The sequence below is a fragment of the Mastomys coucha genome, unplaced genomic scaffold (assembly GCF_008632895.1).
Source record: "Mastomys coucha isolate ucsf_1 unplaced genomic scaffold, UCSF_Mcou_1 pScaffold1, whole genome shotgun sequence".
Taxonomy (NCBI): Eukaryota; Metazoa; Chordata; class Mammalia; order Rodentia; family Muridae; genus Mastomys; species Mastomys coucha.
The window spans coordinates 48,893,163-48,913,228 of record NW_022196891.1 but is presented as its reverse complement, the minus strand read 5'-3'; the positions used below and the strand labels follow the sequence as shown (position 1 = coordinate 48,913,228).

The 20,066-nt window shown below is 43.9% G+C and overlaps 1 protein-coding gene across 4 annotated transcripts in view; it reads left to right on the top strand.

Annotated features, from left to right (window-relative positions):
- The window catches only part of CUNH1orf21 (chromosome unknown C1orf21 homolog), a 218,297-nt gene that overhangs the window by 35,319 nt on the left and 162,912 nt on the right, over window positions 1–20,066 (top strand). Inside the window, exon 1 of one of the 4 annotated variants that reach the window (XM_031384646.1) lies at window positions 1,564–1,641. The exons of 1 other annotated variant lie outside the window; for it this stretch is intronic. The gene's annotated coding sequence lies outside the window, so the exon portion shown is untranslated. Of the gene's footprint in view, window positions 1–1,563; window positions 1,642–2,950; window positions 3,045–20,066 lie in introns of those variants that run through there. 2 more of the 4 variants (XM_031384668.1, XM_031384654.1) reach the window with 2 other exon arrangements.

Sequence of the window (20,066 nt, the reverse complement as noted above, 5' to 3'; positions counted from 1 at the left end):
CCACCTGCCTCTGCCTCCCAAGTGCTGGGATTAAAGGCGTGCGCCACCACCGCCCGGCTTAAAAAAATATTTTAAAACCATAATTTAAAAGTGAGATCTGTAGTAAATAAAGACTAGTCAATATACAGATAACAGCCGAATGATCTGGAGAAAGGCGATTATCTAAGGGTTGGATAAGTTTATTATCTTTTCAGTTCTTTTGTTTTGCCTCAACATTGCAAATCTTCCTCCCTCTCTGTGATTGGGTCAGCCATGAATGTCACACTTTCCCTGGTTGGGTCAGCCATGAATGTCACACTTTCCCTGATTGGGTCAGCCATGAATGTCATACTTTCCCTGTTGTTAAATGCTTTCTATGCATTTCTTCTCAGCCTGCTATTACCATTCTCCTTGAAGACTTTCACTGTGTTTGATCAAACCAAAACTTAACGGAGAGAAAAATAAAATTCCTTCAGGCTTTAAAACAAAACTGCAATGATGATTGTTGTGTGCTGACATTAAGAAACCTTTTACACATTTCTGACCATTTAAAAAACATAACCCTTCTCACTTTTTCCCGTTTATTCGACTTTAATGAGGAAATCAAATCATCGTGTGATCTGTGGCTAGTAAATGAGTGCTGGGCAGGGTGGAGTTTCATTGGATCATCAGTTCTTTATTAAGAGTTTCAGTTCTCAATAAATCACAGCTTCCTTCCCCATTGGTGAGAAATTCAACATGTCAAATAGAAGGTATTATTTACAGTGGTCCTGGCTGCAGTTTGGGGGTGCTTTCTAATTTCAGCCTCTCTGTAATTAGTTTAACAGGTATGTTTGAGCTTCAGCTGGTGAGCATTGTCTGGTGTTTCATATAATAAGCTGCTTCATGGGCATATGACAAGCACTCCAGGCCCCATGGAGATCTACCTGCTCACACACTGTGTGTGCCAATATGCATATGTTCAAAAGTACATAAAAATACTAACCACTTTAAACACTAGCCTCGGCAAGAGATGTGTCCGCCAAGCATGTGAGAAGGCTTTGAAGTCACATGGGTTGGCATTTCATGATGGGTAAGATTTTGGCGTGTCATGGTTGCTAGAACATGCATGTCAGGCAGAGAAGAGAATGTGCCAAAGGACAAGGACAAGGGAGTGTGGCTGCTGCTGACTCCTACTGCCAGGCATTTGCCACTGTTACCACCACCACCACCATTACCAGTTTCCTATTGTCTTTTCATTTGCATTTCAAAACTTAGTTCAAACCTCCCCATGTGGTCCCTGAAGAAGACTTAGGTTTAGACCGAAAGTCTTCCCAGAAGTCTCCTTATGATCCCCAATTGGTGGATCCAATCATTTAGAGACAATTATGAGGGCTCTGACTTATAATGATGGAGTCTACCGAGTGAGACATACTTTGATGAATGATATGGGGTTGACAGGAACTTTGAGAGGCGGGGCCAGGCTATGGGAAGGAGGTCCCTGGGGCATGTCCTTGGAAGCTCTTCTTTCTAGGCTTCTCAGTCTCTTCACTTAATGGCCACTATGAGGTGAGTGGGTCTTCTCTGCCACACCCGCTGTACCATGACGATCTGCCTTGCCACAGGCTAAAAGCAGTGAAACCAGCTGGCCGCAAACTGCAGCCTCTGAGACCAAGAACAAAAGTAGGTGGTTCTTCTTCTCCTTTGTCTTGTGTATTCTGTTCCAGTGTTGAAAATCTGGTTACAAAGATGTTTGAGATTCCTAAGGATGTTGGAATCAGATCCTCAACTACTAGTTACTTAGTCATAAGTGAGATGTATATTAACATATGGTAGCAGCATTGTTGGTCTTCATTGCTGGCTTAGTCCTTCATCTCCACACCATTCCTATGAGGCAGGAAACACTTGTCTCTCTTCATCTGAACGGATGTGCAGAAAGAAACAAAGGGAATTGCTTAAGGGTACACAGCCAGAATGTGGCCGTACTGGGAGTTAACACTGTCACTCTGACTTTAGAAATGGCCATCCTCTCTGTAGATAGCCTTGCCCACAGCTGTGTATTTAGTCGCAAAGCCTCATGGTATGGCTTTCAGCCATGCTCAGCATGCAGTAGTTGCTCAGGACTGAAAGGCATGGTGGTCATATTTTGCATCCCTTTAATATGATCAAGAGATTTTTCTTCTCGTACATCATTCTCTGGTAGTATTTGGTGCAGATTTATGCTCACTAGGTTGTAAGCATCCTGAAGGCAGAAACCACATGTAGCACGGGTCCCCTAATAGTTGCTGAATGATTAAATGCATGAATTGCTTTGATCCTGTTATAGAAAACGGGCTTTGTGGAGTGGTTCATATCTAGAACTTCCAGGCAAGCGCTGCTGGGTTTGCAGCCTGCCTCTGTCACCCACTGCCTTCGTGGCTTACGCACATTATTTATCTTCTACTTCCTTGTTTATGTAATGGGGATAATATATTTGTTATAAAAACCAAGGAGATAATGCCTATCATCGGCTCAACAGAATGTTTGGCTTGTAATGGGTCAACAGTTTCAATTATTTTTAATGAATTATTGCTAAAAGATAGGGACTTTGCCTCATGGTAGAGGTGCAGAGATAAAGATTGCTTTCTTATTGAGGAACTTCACATATCACAAGACAGAACTATCAGCAGATAATTGTGTTACAGTAAGTTACAGTAGACAGAGTTTGGAAACTGCAGGAAAAGTAGAATAGCCAGCTCTTTGGTGGGGCAGATAGGTAAGTTGGGTTTTGACAGATGAATAAAAGCCATAAGACAGAGCAGTAGTAGGGTCCTCAAACACCAGGATTGTGGACTTAATTGAATAGGAAGTCACCAGAAGTTCCTGAGTGGGAGGGTGACATCAACAGAGCTGTCCTTTAGGGAGATTAATCTGACAAAAATATGTAGGAAGAGTTAGTAGGGAGAGAAGCGAGGAAATAAATATCACATCGACCTTTAGCAGAACCTCCTACACGGGATAGAAATCCACTCTGCAGCAGCCTATCCAGATGGTCATCCAGCTGATGCCTGAACAGTCCAGCAGTGGGAAGTTCACTACCCCGTCAGGTGACTCTCTACTTCCCTCTTAACCATCCATGAATCCACCGTGAAGCCCCTTAGGAGGCTAGGTACTGGGAGTGTAGAGCTGCACATCATAGTCTTTCCTTTGAGAATCTCATGATGGCTTTGTCTGTTACCGAGTAGTCCTGGTGGCTGGGAATGGTTTCTTTTTAATGTGATTCTGAATCTGCCCTCCTTGAGCCTCTGTCTCATTTCCCCCTGATTGGGTATCCTCAACTGTGTGTGCATCTTTCTTTCACGTTCACAAACTTGTGTCAGGGGACTTTCTTCTCTGTGAGGGCAACCAGCTCCTTTATGAGAGCCTCATAAAGCAGATTTGTAAAGTTTGAGAAGTTCTTGAGCTGAGTGAGGCTTTGAAGTCACTGGGAACCTGTATCTCAGCCCTCGTCAATCTAAGGTAACATTTGAGTCACAGATACGTTGTGGCTTGCCTAAGATCCCATAGCTGCCAAAAATGACTAAACTAGGTCAAGAACTCAGGCTTTCCAATGTCTGGACTTGCAAAGCTCTTAAGTTGTCTGTCTCGTAACCCCTCCCAGATGTCCCACACACTTTTAATATCTCTCAAAAGTCTGGAAGCAGAAGCCCAGTGTCCTGATGCAGTTGTGTTCTTATCTGGGTGGAGGGCTGAGTTGGAGTCGTAAAGGCCATCAGTGGAATGCTCCAGCATCACGACAACCTCTTGCCTGTATTTTCTTAACCAGTCTCTCCATGGACCCTGTGGGTGGGTTTGGTGGACTAGTGTCAAGAAGGCCAAACTGAACCTCATAGGAATGAAGTGCTTTCTAACCCTCGGCTGCCAAGCTTGTGTATGGATGTATGTGCTGGAAAGCACTGATTTCTGTGTCAGTTCTTCCTTCCAGAATTTCTGACAGATTCAAATGGAGATGTATCAAATGAAGCGCAATACTTGTGAACCTGTGTTGTGCGGCAAACCTCAGATGCTAGGGCCTTTGTCCCTTGCATGGGGCAGAGGTGTTCTAGAATGTCCATGCATTAGCTTTGTGGCCAAGGGTTAGAAAACTCTTTGTCCCTATGACTTCCACTTTTGCCTTCTTGCGAGGGACTGGTTTCCTTGGCTGTGTCTTATGGCTCTGTCCTTTGTGGGTGGATGGGGGAGGGGGCCAAGCCACATTCTTAGAAGTCAATCAAGATGTGAACTAGGCCAGTGCCACTTGAAAACCAACATGTGAATATTAATGCTAAATCTTCCTCCTAAAATGAGGCCTGTTTTGCCTGTGAGTTCCTGCTGTCTGTCTGTCCTGAGTTCTCACTTTCCTTAGGCTTTGCATGCTGTGAAGCGAGCCTCCTCTCCCCCACCCCCCACCCCCCCTGTAAGGGCAAGGCCAGAGGCCACTTTTGAAAAACAACTCCTATTTTCTGGATTAGAATGAACTTTTCTTGTCAGCACACATTCTGGCAAACGTGTTTACATGCTTATGTAGAAGCCCTTATCCCTGCCCAGTAAATGTTTGCATTGCCCAGATGTGTCCCCAGCCCCAAGAGTTCTTTGAGAACATTAGCTAAAAGAGGGGTTCAGTCTTACAAACCCCTCCTTTGCCTGATCCTGTCAAAGAGAGGTCAAAGTATGCGTCAGTTGCATCTGGTGTTGAACATCCCTCCTAGATTCACGTCCTAGGCAGCTTTGCTGGTTTCCCTCTGGCTTCTTCCCCATCAAGATAAAGATCTTGGAAAGGACAGTGACCAAGGGCAGAGCCCCGAGGAGTGCTTCCTCCACGTTATTATCAGAGCATGAATGAACGTGGTTGCTGTTATGTAATTGTGAACCCTCAGACCTAGGTGTGATTCATGTCTGTCCATTCTGACTGTAACTGCCAGGATTGCTACAGCGGCTCTCCTAACTGGAGGCTTCTATCCCCATATTTCCCAATCCCCCAGTTCTCACACACAACCAAAATGGCCCCTTCTCCGAGCCTGAATGATCATACTACTCCCCTTTGCCATCCCTTCAGTTCCAGGCCCCATTGCTCTTGGAGCAGCAGCACCCCAGCACCCCAGCACCCGCCTCTCAGGCTTGGCCTTCTCCTTAGCCTGTCTTGGAGGTATGGTATGCTTTGTTCTTGCTTCTTAGGCCTTCTTTTTTGCCGCTGAGCCTGACACACTTTCTTCCGGGGCTGTCTTCTGCTAGCTTTAGCTGTCTAACCCTGTCTTGATTCTTGGCTTTAGTGCTATCTGGCTAGGGAAGCCTTCCCAGTGGCTTCTCTCTCAGCACCCAGCACTATCCTTTCTTAACACCGTTGCCATCTGTATGCTTCTTAATTCATGTAATCCCTGTCTATACTTTCCTGTTGCTGTGTTAAACACAAGGATCATTGGAAGAAAACAGTTTACTTTGGATTACAATTCTAAAGGTCTAGATATGCAGATCAACATGAAACTGACTGGTCATGTTTCAGACAACATAGGAAGCCGTGTAAGCGAACTTGAAATGGAGCAAGCTAAGGATTCTTAAAGCCTATCCCTAGTGATGCACTGCTTCCTGTTGTAAAGGTTCCACAACTTCCTTACACTTCAGCACCAACTGGGGACCACATGTTTAGACACATGAGTTGGATGGGGGACACTTCTCATTCAAAGAACAACACTATCCCCCAGCTCCAAGTTCTCCGAGGAGAGGCCAGGACCTTGTCTGTTTCCTAACAAGACCTACTGTGTGCTCCTCACAGAGTGGGCATGTCTCAGTTCCCCCGTCTGAGTACCTACCTGTTGACTGGGGTTCTTGACACAGATAAAGCAACCCCTAGGGGTATAACCTTCAGTCCAGTGAATAAACGGCCCTCTGGGAGTAGAGATGTGGGCTGAGGTATTCAGAGGGCTGGCACAGGTGTGACAGGAAGGTTCTGTCTGAGCAGAGTTCAGTTCTTAACTTGCTATTTACTGCTTTGGGTGCCAAGACTCTTGACACCCCAAGTGGACTAGACTTTTCCTGCTCACTAACAGCTCTGTTAGAAACAGGGTATATAAGTTAACGTGACATGATATTCTTGGTGAATCCCTGTTAGTGACTTGTGATTATAAAAATCTCTGCTAAAGTTCCATTTTGGCTTTGACAGAAACCTGGCTACTACTTTAGTTTTCTGAATCTATTCCCATTTGAAAAGAGAGAGAGAGAGAGAGAGGGAGGGAGGTAGGGAGGGAGGGAGAGGGAGAAAGAGAGAAAGAGAGAGAGAGAGAGAGAGAGAGAGAGAGAGAGAGAGAGAGAGAGAGAGAGAGAGAGAAAGCTGACCTATTAACTCGTGTTTGCAGCTGCTTTTTGAACTCTTGTGTTTCCCCAAAGATCCCCACAGAGGCTCCGAGGCCTCCGAGGGCAGGATCTCCTTATCTGTCCTCTACTGCCTCCTACCTTGCTTGGATATTTCTTGTTATTTTCCTTTGTTCTTTTCACTAGCAAGCCCAGTGAGGGAGATATTTTAGGGTGGAAACCAGTGACAAACCTGGGGGCCTGGCGGTCTCTTCAGCTGGGTGGTGGTAGGCAAACCTTGTCTCCCATCTGTTGATAATATAGTTGACGTGAGCTATCTCTGTGCAGCTTGTTGCCTCAGGCAGCCCTACTTCCTGCTGTCACAACTTTCCAGCTCCAGAATACAGGCCAAGCAACCGTTTTCTGCTGGAGTTCACGGCTTACATGGCGTCCCTTTCCCATCTTTCCTGTCCCTCCTTGATGGGAAGGGTTGGAATGCTGCCTTTCTTCTCCTTTCCCCTCCTGCCCCTTTCTCCTAGCTTTAGCTTATTTTAGGAGTGGCTGTTCTGAGTACAGACTTGGAAATGGCTTTGTTCCCCCTCACTCTAAAGCTCACTGACTTAACTAAAACTACATTCTGGTGCCCAAATTTAAAATTTGCCCCAGCTGTCTGGCTTGTGGGTAGGATCCTTCACCTTCCTGAGTTCCCCCTCACTTTCCTTATCTATAAAATGAGGATGATCACAGATCCCACTTCTGTAGATGCTGTGAGGTGTCAGTAGCCCAGAGGTCAATAATTTAGTGGTGGTGAGCAGCCCTTCAATGTAGTCACTTCAGATGTTTGTTTCTTCAAATTTCAACCATGGAGAAATCCCCCAGCAGACCTATACTGAGGTCATATTATGTGTCAGAGTTAATAAAGCATACACACCCGTTTAACCACATGAGCCCTTGAGTTGCATTAGTATTTTCCAGGCATCCATGTAAGAATTTATTTATATTTATTTTTGTTGCTTCAAGACAGGGTCTCATGGAGCCTACGCTGGTCTTGAGTCCTATGTAGCCAGGGCCAGTGGCCCTTGGCTCCTGTCCTCCTGCTTTCTGGCTGCAGCGTCTTCAAATACCTTTGTGTCTGGAGAGAATTGTTCCTTCCTAAGGCTTCCTTCCTAACGTTTCTGTTAGTTCCTGAAAGGCTTATGGTTTACTGGCCTGTGCCCCTGGGGGATAAAATAGAGAGATAGAAAGGAAGTAGCTGGACTGAGCAGGAGGCAGTGTGAGATCTGTTTTGCGGGACCCAGGTGCAGGGAGTGATGAGAGTTCTGTCTCATTAGAATGTCCCACGCAGAGGACTCGGGGAGAAGCACCAGGCAGGGCTGTGACCACTGTTACCAGGGGTGGACCCACTCTAGATGTTTCCTCATCTGGTCTCCTCCATATTTAGTCTCAGTGACTCCAGACAGCATGGTCACTCTCAAGTGTGCACCGTGTCCTGAACACTCTGAGCTCCCAGTGCTCGGCTCACACAGATGAATTTGATGCCCACTGAGTCTGGAGACGCTCACAGTCCATTTTTTCCCTACTTATACTGCACTCATAAAAATGGCCTCTAAGTTGCTAAAGGTGGGAGAATGAAGAAACAGTGGAGCCCCAGCGTCTAGCATCTAGCTCCTGCGAAGTTAAATGTGTCCTTCACATCCATGCTGACTTCAGTCGGTTGCAGGAAAGTTCTTTGCATTTGCAATGACATATTTTTTTCTCCTTAAAAAAAGAATCTTATGAGGGTTTCCAAATCTACAATTCCGTCATTGTATGGTTCTAAATTAATTTAGGAAAGTAGGCAGACAGTTCTGAATATGTCTCCATGGACACTGTGGGTGTTGGTTGAGGTGCCTGCGTAGTCACATTATTGCCATCTGTTATCAAAGAATTGCTGGATTTTGATCTGAGGGCAATTCAAGACACCGACAGGGATCTGCTGTCCTAATGTTCAGCTGAAACATTAGAATATTCTAGCAGCTTAGCATTACCATCAGACAGTATTAACTTGCCAGGCAACGTACAGTATAAATGTAGCCTTTACTTAATACTAGTTAGAAAATAATTTTTAGTGTAGGTTGATACAGTGTGATCTGCTTTAGGATAAACTTATACTAAACATTATCTACTGTGAATGCAATCATTATTCAAATTAATTGAAGGTAATTTGTGTGTATGAGTGGGGGAGGTTGAATGTGCCAAATTTGACAACCCCAGGCAGCATCAATTTATAATCTGTGACCTCGTGAATGTATTGGCATGAGTGACAGCAGTGTTTATCATATAATGAATCCTCCAGTCAGTTCTAGTGGATCCCTCCGCTATAAGTCCTTATGCGGATAAGAGGAGTTCTAGTGGTAATTCAAGCATGGTAGGAATTATTATTTGTAGGAGTTTGATGTTTCTTTTTCTCTCACTGCTAATGAAGTGACAACCCTTTCATTAAAATGACCACAAATATAGTGTATATCTTAATTATTAATCAGTTACTTGTGATTTTGAAAAGCAGATTTTTTTTAAAAAAAAAACATTATTATTTGATGACATTTGAGTTTATGAGGTAATTTATGAATGCTTCTTAGGGTTTTTTTTCCTTATCTGATAAAACAGTTCTGGGATTTATAGGGGTTAGGACCTGTTAACTGAACTACATCCATGCCAGCATCTGCCTCCCAAACTGCTCTGCAGTTCATCTTTGATTCTTATTAACTGTGGAGTATTTATAGCTATGCCCATTCATCATTTCTTCCTTTAAGATCCAGTGGCTGTGTGAGGAAGAAGGAAAGTTACAGCCTCATGTCTTTGCACTGTTTGTAGGCTTGTGGTGATCAGGTATGCACTGAAATCCTACGTGGAAGACGGAAGAGGTCTACCAAATCCTTGAGGTAGACCTTTCTCCTGATGCCGTACTTAGGAGCTCCCCAATTTGGCTGAGTCTTGAATGCAGATTTGATGCTTTTGCTGTGGTGGTTGAGAGGGTCTAGGAATCTTTATTTATTTTTTTAAACCTTCATTCAGCCACAGAACTTCTGCAGTGACATTCAGGATCAATGCTCTCTAAGGCAGACCACAGAGTTATGCTTTTATCCCATTGAGTCTGAAGGTTGAAGAATCACACATAGCTTTGCTTTCCTATTTCTTCAGGATCTCTCTACTGGGGTCACTGGTCCTGATGGCTCTTCTTCTGGTGGCAGGGGTAGAGGGTAGTCTGTATGCATGATGGCCACTGCATTGGTCCTGCCATACAAACAGGCGAACATACAAACAGATCCCTGAGGGGGAGTGAGGATGATTATAGGAAAGAAGGAAAAGATGATTCAGAGACAAAGGTTAGAAATCAGGAGGGATGTCCAGTTGTGACAGCCTTGAGTTTTAATTTTCTTAGACTTTATATACCTTACACCATTGTGAGAGATGTCACATTGACTCTGCCTAATGGGCAGACTTTCACAGGAGCAGACAAAATGGCTCCCGACAGGCCACTCGTGGCCTTGAGTCATTCGCTCTGTAAACATCTGTTGAACACTTCCCAGTGGCAGACACTGACCTCTGGGTTAGGAATACTGTTGAGAATAGCACAGCAGGTCCTTGGTTTCATTGGAGACCAGTCCCAAGAATGAGTGGCAGCCATAACCAAGAAAAGGGCCATTTTCAAACAAACATTTCAGATACTGGTACGTGTTAAGTCAACAACTGGGTGGTAAGATCATCTGGCCTGTTGAAGTGGAAGGTCCTTTTAAGTCAGATGTTGTGTGCTGAGACCTGATGGGTAGGGGAAAGCTAGTAGCTGTGAGAAGCCGACTACCTGAGCCTCTTTTGCCTATTGAGGCAAAGAGGAGAGTGTTTGGGGGTAGGACAGTGGGATCCACTTGAACGTTTTTTGTTCATAAGACCAAGATGTTTGAATCTCACCGTGGGAGGGATTTCAATAACCTCCCTCCCCCATGACACACAACCACACTCGTGCATGTCACCAGTTGTTGATTCTAGGATGCAAACATTGTCCTGTAAGCATAAAAAGGGATTTGGTGTTTCAATCGAGCTTACCTAAAGAGGAACCCAAGAAACTGACCTGAAGTACGAAACCAAGGCTCTTGTTCCAGTAATTTACACAAGAGCAATAAATAAAGAAATCTTTGTCTAACAGGAGGTTTCTCCTACACCTTCCCTTGGGCCTGCCTGACCTCTCTTCTGAACTCTGGGTTTGGTTCTTGTCTTACGAGAGACCTTTTCTTCTGATGCCGTACCCTGAGTGTCAAGTCAGTGAGCAGCAGTGGGTGAAGTGGCCAGGAGACATGGAGGCGAGAGGCGACCTGTGTGCTTGGTTGGTGGGGGCCAGTGTGAAGTTACATGTAAATCTACAGAGCAAACATCATTTTATGAACTTTCCTCGGTGATCAAAAAAAGGCAAGTTGGTTAGCGTGCCACAAAGATTAACTACCTGAGTTGTTGATCCCTGGAACTCACATGGTAGAAGGAGAGAACTACCTCCCTCAAGTTGGCCTCTGACTGAAGGATTATACATGCACCCTTGTATACACACACACACACACACACACACACACACATACACACACACACCATAAATAAACAACTATATTTATAAAATTAAACTCAAATAAAAAGAATAGGTTAGAGTTCAAATTCTTAGTAGCTTTTAAGAGCTGACTTGTCCTTCCCAGTTGGTGTGACATAGGACTTTGCTCATTTCCACTCTCTGTACTGCTTGGCCTTCAGGGGTCTACAATGAGAAGACAGCCTTGTTTTACAGTTGTGTTAGGAATTCAGGAGCTAGAAGTGGTCTCGGGCCTTCTGTGCTCACCCAGTCAAGAAGCCCTTACCTTCCTCTTTTCAGATGATGTGGTACTAGAAGGGAAGATGGGTCCTTCTGTTGTGTGGGATCCATCTTTCCAGCTTTCACCTCACAGCACACAGAGAAAGCAGTTCTCACAACAAGACATACTAAGTGGACAGAATTGCTTCGGGTCAGATGTGGATTGGCCTCTGGGACTTAGATACGAATTTCAGACAGTGAAGTGGCAGTATACCTTTTGGTGACCGTCTTGTTGGAAGCTCTGCCAATGAGACAAATCCCTTTATTAGATTGTGTACCCCTTTAGGATAGGGACTGTATTTTGTCTCTTCTTGAATACTGTTGTGCTATTAAAAAAAATACATACAATTCACTTATGAAGAGACTTATTTTGGCTCCGAGTCTGGGAGATTTCAGTCCATTGTTGATGCTCCCCGTTGCTTTGAGACTTGAAGTAAGCAGTTCTAAATGACAAGCATACTGGTAAACCAGGCTCATTCACCTCATGACTCATGTGAGAGACAGAAAGAGAAGGAGCTATGATCCCACAATCCCTTTGAAGATACCCCCAAATCCCTTAAGCCCTTCTGCTCCTAAAGTATCCGTCTCCTCCCTAGACAGCCAAGATGGGATCAGTCCTTTCAAATGTGGGTGTTTGGGAAGTCATTTCAGACCCAAACTATAGTAACTTAGTCCCTTGCAAAGTTCTGAGAGCCCCCAAGAATGTGGTCACCTTCAGGACAAGCTTTGTCATTGGGTTGCAATCGTGACACATCATTAAGAACTTTGTTTTTCTGACCTTGGCTTGTTTGCTCGCACCCCCCTAGTTTGAATCCTGGCTCTCACACAGGTTGGCTTTTTGATCTGGAGCAGCGTGGTGGTGGTCCTGTCAGAGGCAGGCCATAAACCCTGTAGCGGAGCCTCACTTCTGGGCCTGTTCTCTACTTTCTGATGCTGTTGTGGTGGGCTGGCCTGCTCCTACCGCCATGCTGTCTCAATCATGACAAATTCCTCCTTCCCATAAGGGTAGAGTTCCCACTAGATAGAGTTATAGCAGTGAGAAAAATAACCAGAGCAAGCAGGTTTACCTCATCTGAGGAGGCCCTGGTCTATACACCTGAACAGATGTGGAGGATAGAGTTGTGTGTGATGGAACCAGACCTTACTCCACGGCTGCCATGATTCTGAAGCATTGTTTTACTCATCACACCTCCTTCACCCCTTACCTGCCTGCCTGCCCGCCTCCCTTCCTAACTTCCCTTCCTTCCTTCTTTTAAACCTACTCTCTGCTTTATGTATCACCCATAAGAAGCCAGGATTAAATTCTGTGATTTAGCTAAAATAGAAACTGGCTAATAAGATTTGTAAAATCTTTGAGACCAATTCAATAGTTCAGGAATGGCAGGTTATTCAGCATTTGTTAACAGGACATCATCTTATGTATTAAGAGTTATGAAGGTAGTTAAGGTTATGATGCAAAGAAAAGTGGCATAAAAATAGAATCTAATGATTCCTTAAGGGCTTTACTTTCTTGTGGTTGATTCCTGGTGGGTGAGGAATTAAGAGTAGGTTTATTTGGTAGTTAGTTGATTTCTCCCAGGTACCATGACCTGAGGACTCACATTAGACAGGTTTTCTGGTCCTGTTCCTCCTCTTCTGTGGTGCCAAGTCTCATGAGAGTGCGCTAAGATGGATTTTAGAATGATTGGGGTATGGGGGAGAATAACCGAAAATGGTTTCTGTCCCTCCACAGTAGATGCTGATGGCTTTGGAAAGCTTCCTTCAGGAGAATAACTGAAAATGGTTTCTGTCCCTCCACAGTAGATGCTGAAAATGGTTTCTGTCCCTCCACAGTAGATGCTGGTGGCTTTGGGAAGCTACCTTCAGGGTCACCAGCATCGGAAAATATGTTCATTTACTTTTTTGTTTGTGTGTTTAAGAATTTGTTATACTTCATTATAACAAGGCAGTTAGTAGATTTAGAGAAGTATTGTCAATACTTGCACAACTACAAAGTAAAAACTATGTAGTTGTGTGCGTGTGTGTGTGTAGTGGGGGTTGTGAAATGTGTGTGCCACTTAAACAAAATCCTAAGTTATGCGTTCAACAATTATAGGAAACATTACTGAGCTGTTTCTTCTTTTATTCATGCTGAACCTAAAAGGACCTTACTATTTTTAGGTCCAGTTTCAAATGAGAAGGCAGGAGCGAAGCTGCTTGATTACAGCAGTTTCAAGTAATTGTGTGCATCAAAGCTAAGCACATACAAGTCCTTCCTTAAATCCCATACTGAAGTCATGGGTAGTAGGCTGTGTGTTTCCTGTTTTATTGGTGACTGGGTAAAGTAACCAGTTTAACTGTTGTGGAATGAATGAATACTTCTGAGCTTCTAGGAAACTTAGTAGTATATTTAAAATTGCTACAAACTGCAAGATAATCTAAAATTTGTCTTTATTGTAGAAGCTTGTCAAAGAGTTGGGCCATAATTAAAGTAAAACATTAGTTTGTTTTCGTAGTGTGTCATGTACAATGGGGTATGGATGCTAACAGGGCTTGGTGCTCATTCACTGGCCATATGGACGATAACAATGACTGTTATGATGCAGCCTTTGGATTCTGTTCAGATAGAGTGTGATCAGTAAAGAGAAGATGCTGATAATGAAATGTACCTTGGACTCTTGGGTTGTCCTAACTTTCCCATTACTCTTGGATGAACTTCCAAGTTACTCTCTTTACGATAGTCATCTGTAAAGTGGACACAGTAGACCCTTGGGTTACAGTGGTCCAATAAAAAGAAAAAATGTTTGTGAATTGCTTAGAACTGGGCACATAAGAAACATTCATTAAAATGGCAGCTGCTTCTAACTGTCGTTATATGTTATGCAATAATAGGCTGTAAGGTGAGGCCACAGAGTGCAGGTTCTGAGTCTGTTAGCAGTAGAAGCTCCGCTAAATCCCTTTGTGTCTCTGAGTTTATTTGTATCATGAAGATATATAAAGAAGACTAGAATAACCTTTATGAACAGTGTAACATCTGAAAATATAGAGCATTAACCAGTCCTCATCAGTGCTGCTGACCCCTTTTGGCTGATAGACTTCTAGGACAGGGCTGTTCTAGGCACGGAGGATTATGGGGAACTTTACTTAAAACACTGGCCATTGGTTTCCCTATGGCACTTACCAGTTTGGCTCCAATCCTGTGTTTCCAGTGATTGACGTCTACTTTCTGGGTCAAGGCTTGGATTAGATCCTTAGATACTCTGAGTATCTGAACTCATTTGATTGTCAAGATTAAAATCTTTATTCTTCTAGAGTTGATATTCTTTGGAACATCATTTTTTCTTCTGTGTTAATTTAATTTTAAGATAGGATACAAAGTCATCTGTTTCATTATGACATTTAAATATGCATATGTCATTACACCTTGTTTGTATCCTCTGTACTGCACTGCTCTCCCCCTCCCTTCTTCCTGGTCCTCCACACCATCACCACTTTTGTGTCACATGAAAGTGATCTTTACCTTTATCTTGGATGTATTCTGTGATAAAAAAATTTCTGTGTTTGAAAAAAGGAAGCTATACATGAAAGGGTTATGACACTGTTTTATAGTGTCACCATGTGAGTTGGATGATTCCAGCCGTGATTGCTATGAGTGGTTCAGAATTTGGTGTTTGACCGTCAGTATTTTAAATAATTACACACCATATGATGTATTAATTTTAAAAGAATTCGCTGATTTTGCATGAGGCATTGTCATTTGAAGTTGGTAATAGCAGTAGTCTAGGCTTTGAGTATGAACCAAAGGTGACACCAAGGTGACAAAGGTGACCAAGGAGAAAGCCTCTGCTTTTTCCTGGGCTCCTTTGCCCCAGGCTCTCCCTAATGCTTAGGTGCGAACTCGATGTATCATTTATTTAACACTAACATTCCAATGCAGTCTGTTTCATTTCTGTGGGCTGTGTGCCCTGCACACACAGCTCTGGGTGAGACTAGTTCTATGTAAGATGGGGTTTTCTTCCTTAGCTGGCTCACGGTCTAGGGCTTGGGGATGACCTGAAGTGTGTTCACCCCGGGTACTGGATTTTATCTTCCACTGGGCACAAAAAAGTCTATAAATACTGTGACAGCATTCCCCCTCTACCAGAAGGTTCCACACCCTGTGACAATCTACTTTCACAAGCTTGTGGTTGGTGCCAAAGCCTATAATGTAAATTTCCTTTGTAAATACTGTACTTGAGAAAGTAGTATTGTGTCCACTCCTACTTTTGCTTCTTTTTTTTTTTTAATCTCATGGTCTCACTCAGTAGCCCAGATTGGCCTCAAACTCAGCATCCTCCTGCCTCAGCCTTCCAAGTGCTGAGATACTATATCCGTACACCATTGTTTGGGTATACTGGGAGAAGTCATTTCAACTTATTTCCCTCTCATTAGACTGTTGATTAATTTCTTTGGGTGTTACATCCCTTTCTCCCAAAGCAGTCCTGATCCTCTCTAAGGGACAGTAGTGAAATCTCTAGAACATTGTCATTCCATCAGTGCCATTTGTCTTGCTGGCCTTTGCAGAACATCTGAAGAGATGGCACTCTGAGATGCTGATGCGGTGACTCTGAAACAAATCACTGGGCCAAGACAGCTCAGCAGAGTCTGAAAGATGCCAATTCTAGGGGATCTGGAGCCTGATGTGCAGGCTGCCCTGCCCTCGATGGGGTCTGCAAAGGGACAGCATTTTCCATAGTGACTGGAATCGCAGCACGCCTTTCTAGAATAAGCAGGTATTAAAGTTCTTTCGATGAAAGAATTCTTTTTCCTGGGGAGTGCAGACTCCTAACATGCTTTTCATTTGAAGGTGTTAGCTCTAACTCTTAGTTCTTCCTTCCCATGATGTTAGGCTTCGTGATCAGGGTCTTAGCAAAGGAAGATCTCTGACCCTTTCTCTGGGTGTCATCCCCAGAGCTAAGCTCCCCTTTGCTCCAGTCTGTTATTCTCAAGTTGAGTGGACTCCAGGACACTCGCTCACTAACTGGGAGACTCTGGATGAAGTCTTATTAAATTGTCACCTAGTTCTGAAGATGAGTGTGCAATCTCTCTGCACAAAATGTGTGCAGGTCACATGGTTGTCGTGAGAAGAATGAGTGAAATGCTTTAAGCTGTCACTCAGGGAACACTGAATACTCACAAGGAGGGGGTGGTAGCCGAGTGGAGGCAGACAAGGGAGGGTAAAAAGGAAGAGTCTCCAAGCTGCAGAAACCTGCAGGACCTGCTGGGTTCTCAGCATTGGTTCAAATGAGTTGTATTGGATGTAAATTGGATGTAAATGTTGAAGAGAAGTTTATTTTTTATGGGTATACACAAGAGAAAGGTTAAAGGTGACGGGCTTGCTTTCCAGAAGAGGGACAGTCACTGCATCGAGTCTGTTCCTGTGGAGCAGAGTGTCATGTGGGAAGGATGGTGAGAGTCAGTGTCATGCAGCCTTGAGTCACTGTGTTATCTTATGTTAATAGTTAACACCAATACTATGTCATTGGCTAAATATTTTTATTGCAAGATAAAGGGTGACATGGTAGAGGGTTCTCTTCTGTGAGTCTCCCTGGAAGAGACCACAGCAGTTTCTCATTTCCACAGTTTAATGGGCACACTTCTAAAAATTCAGGACGTCCCATTGAAGTAACAAAAATAAAAGCTGTGTGTGTGTGTGTGTGACCGTGGCACAGTATATTGTTGTTGCTGTGTGTGTGTGTGTATGTGTGTGTAGTGTTGGAGTTGGAGGACAAAGTGTCAATTCTTGCTTTTTAACTTGTTGAGGCAGGGTTTGTAGTGGTTCAGTGCCACCAACCCAGGAGCTTTCAGTTTGTCTTTTTTATCTTTTTTCCTTTTTTTTTTTTAAAAGGCCCATTTATTTCCACAGGTCTAGTCCAACCTCCAGTTTGAAGTGGCCCATGAACCCGAGTAGATCCACTGGCCGGACTCTACAATTATTATAAATGAGTACACTGTAGCGGTCTTTGGACCACCAGAAGAGGGTGTCAGATTTCATTACAGGTGGTTGTAAGCCACCATGTGGTTTCTAGGATTTGAACTCACGACCTTCGGAAGATCAGTCAGTGCTCTTGCCCGCTGAGCCATCTCACCAGCCCCCAGATTGTCCTTTTTTAATGGCTTATTTTCCTATGAGAAATAAATAAGATATGTCAATGCTCTCACTCTCTCCCTCTCGCTCCCTCTCTCTCTCTGTCTCTCTCTCTCTCTCTCTCTCTCTCTCTCTCTCTCTCTGTGTGTGTGTGTGTGTGTGTGTGTGTGTGTGTGTAGGTCAGAGGACAGTCTCCTGTGTCATTCCTTAGACCTCATCAACTTTATTTTTTGTGTGAGATGGGATTTGCTGTTTTCTTGGGGATTGCCAGTTCAGCTAGGTGGACTGGCCAGTGAGCCCTAGGTTTTTCCTCCCCAGATTAGCTGGGATTACAAGTTTGTGCTGCCACACCCAGTTCTTTTCCCTCTCCTCTACATTCCTCTCCTCTCCTCTCCTCTCCATTCCTCTCCTCTCCTCTCCTCTCCTCTCCTCTCCTCTCCTCTCCTCTCCTCTCTTCCTTTTCTCCCCTTCCTCCTTCCCTCCCCCTTCTATTCCCCTCCCCCTTCTATTCCCCCACTCTTCCCCTCCCCTCCTCTTCTCCCTCTCCTCCCCCTTCCTTTACTAACATCTTGACATCCTCATTCTTGCATAGCAGTCACTCACTACTTCACCGATTGACTAAGCTGACTCTCCCATCCACTCCAGATGGATAACTGAAAAAAAAATCTCCTTTCATATATCTTGATAGAACTTAGCAGTCTTTAAAATTATGTTTGCCAAAATAATAAACCTAAATGTCTCTGATCAGAAGTCTGCAGCCAAGTGGCAGCATATCCAACCTGAAGGAATTGAGCGGGTGTCTTAGAGGATTACTCTGTGGTTGTAATCAACAAAACAGCAAAACTTAACAGGTCAAATGACCAAGAACAAAATTAGCACACACACAGAGAACCTGTGGCTTGAAGAAGACCCAGGGGGCCTGATATAGAGGAGGGACTGGATGCTGATAGGAGGGAATTGATGGCTGATGTTTAAAGGGTGTGCAGGGTCTGATCATGGGGTGGTTACACTTTTTTTTTTAAAGTTGTCCTTCTAGAGACAGATTCTAATGTTTAAGAATGAAATCACAGGGCCCCGGCTGATGATTTAAAGTTAGACATGGGTCCTAGGGCCTGGGTTTTACTGTTTCTCTACTCTGAATAGTTATTCAAAGTCTCCAAAAGTGAGTATTAAAAACAGCAACAAAGCAAAACCTGACTTTGAAATGCACTGGCTTCCTCTGTTTTTTCCAAGACCCCATCCATGCATTGTCTATAGAGAGTGGTCCTGCAGCCACAGTCCACTCTCTTTGTTATTGATACAGTATTTTCTTCTGTTGTTTTTTAAAGATGTATTTGTACTTTGAGTATGTCTTTCCTGCATGCATGTGTATGACTGCTGCCTGTGGGGACAGGAAGATGCATAGGGGCTTTGGGAACTCCAGTTCAGACAGTTGTGAGCAGCCATGAGAATGCAGCAAGTGCTCCCAACTAGTGAGCCGTCTCTCCATTCCACTCCCCATTTCTTAACTTCTGTTCCCTTAAAGTTTTGCTTTATTCTAGAATTAGTATCAGTTTATAGATGAACTAAAAAAAAATTAATTAATTCCTCTGAGATGTACTGCTTTGTATATGCAAATGTGTGTGGGTTTGTTTGTTTGTTTGTTTTGTTTTGTTTTTTAGAATCCAGGCTTTTGACTTTCATGTCATCAGTTCAGGGACATATGATCTAAGCACATTGTGGACTACCTCACAGCATCCTCAATTCTTATTGCATGTTTGATTCTTCTCTGGTCTCTGCTGCAGACTTTCATCAGCCTTTGCACCCTGGACATCTTTTGTCTAGTGCTATCTCCCTTGTCTGCAGTCTGCATTAACACCTCAGGAACTATGCTTAGGCGATTTCTGCTCAGGCCCCAGAACCCTCTGAACTAGCCTGCCTGCCTCCCTCCGTCTGTCTCTTCCTTCCCTTAACGTCTCTCAGTCGGCTGTGCCCTCTTCTTATTTGGGACATTGTCCTAGGTCAGACCTCAGCATCCCACCCTTGCTGTGCATCTCTACTGATGCCAGTGGCTCCTAGGGCTTCAGTAAGCCAGCTCTGGTCTTTATAAGCAGCCTCATTTCTAACAGTTCCTCCTCACACGTATCTGGAGCATGATGAAATCCACCTTTTCCTGAATACTGACCTGCCAGGCTGTCAATGTGGAAAATGCCTCTTTATCCTTCCCGTTTTACAGGAAGGCTCTGCTGGGCCACTCGGGTGCTACTGTTTACAAAAACATCTCCAGGACTGTTGTGGGCTCTAATCGTGTGTTCCCAAGGCTGGATACTCATCTGTGAGGATGCCAAGATGTTGCTTTAAGACTCCATAGCTGCTGAGCCAGCAGGGACTTGCTGTGGACCTCACCTCCTGCTTGGCCGGGAGATGGTGACAGGGAGACCATCAGGGGCTGCTTTGGCTTTCCTTTCCCCAAGAGGGGAGAGATGTGAGGCCTGGGCTGGAGGAGGGTGAAAAGAACATTTAATGATATTTTTCTGTAGTGGCCTGAGTGTGTTTTCTCCTTTCTACGTTCCCTGTTTTTTCTTCCACTTTTTTTTAGTGACTCCTATAAAATAAGGGGGTAAAGCAGTTGTAGTAAGTTTGTTTTCTTCATAATCTTTGTTTAAATATATTTTTAAAATCAATCAGGTGATAAATTTTTATTTTAATTCCACCATGTACTACCTTTAACAATACAAAGAGTTTAACTAGATTTATTTTAATTAGTTAATTACTATATTGTGACAAAATGGCAACCAACAAATTGGGAAAAGATCTTTACCAATCCTATATCTGATAGAGGGCTAATAT